Consider the following 1,170-nt stretch of genomic DNA (forward strand, 5'->3'; position numbering starts at 1 on the left):
GAAGGTTATTGGAGACAGCTTTCGGACCTCTGGTATGTCTCTGCCTCCTCAACAGGTTATTATTTAAATTTAGTTTTACAGCCATAGGCAGAGTGACCCAAACTCTCTGCACTCCCCAGCTATTTGAAATAAACAGCCACCTCCTGCAGTACCTCAGCTCTGTGAAACTCACTAACTCCTTCGGTCTTCTACACGTGACTGGACCTCTCAAATTTCAAAGTTAATGTTGATCTCATACTTTTTTGTACCTCCTCTGCAGCTGTAACATTATATTCCTCGCTCTGTTCTATTACCCTGATGCACTCTGTATGGTATGATCTGCCTGTACTGCTCACAAAACAAAACTTTTCACTGTACCTCGGTACATGTGACAGTAATAAATCAAATCAAAATCAAAAAAAGCTCTGTTTAAGCTTACTGGCAACTCACCAACACAACTTGATTAAACTCACCCTTGCTTTCAGATCGACAAAATATGAGCAGAAAATGCAGTAAATACTCAGCAGGTGTGGAGAGACAGACAACGTTGAAGACAAACGGATACTTCATAAGACCCTCATGTGAACACTGACCTGAAATGTTAACTCGATATCTCTCTCCACAGGTGCCGCCAGACCTGCTGAGTTTCTCTAGCATTTTTCTGTTCTACTTGAACCTCTTTGCCTTTTCTTGGCCTTGCTGGTCATGCACTGTGGGCACCAGTTTCCCACTGAGGGCAAAACATGTCAGTTTCCTTGCTGGGCATCACTGGCAAAGTGAAACTGTCCAGAACCGAGGTGAGCTGGAGACAGACAGAGTGCAGGACATCCTCAAGGACGAAGGTGAAGAGCCAGAGGTGGTGGTACATGTTGGCACAAATGATGTCGGGAAGAAGAGAAAGAACATACTACAGCGGGACTTCGAAGAACTAGGAAGAAGACTGAAAAGCAGGGCGTCCAGGGTGGTTATCTCCGGTTTGCTTCCAGTTCCTCGGGCTGGTGAGGCCAGAAACAGGGAGATAATGCACTTGAATGTGTGGCTGGGGAACTGGTGCAGGAAGCAAGGATTTAAGTTCTTTGATCACTGGGGTATGTTTTGTGGTAAGCATAAATTATACAAGAGAGACGGTTTGCACCTGAATAGGTTAGGGACCAGCGTTCTGGCAGGCAGGTTTGCTACTGCAACACAGCT

The sequence above is a fragment of the Chiloscyllium plagiosum genome, chromosome 25 (genome assembly GCF_004010195.1).
Source record: "Chiloscyllium plagiosum isolate BGI_BamShark_2017 chromosome 25, ASM401019v2, whole genome shotgun sequence".
NCBI lineage: Eukaryota > Metazoa > Chordata > Chondrichthyes > Orectolobiformes > Hemiscylliidae > Chiloscyllium > Chiloscyllium plagiosum.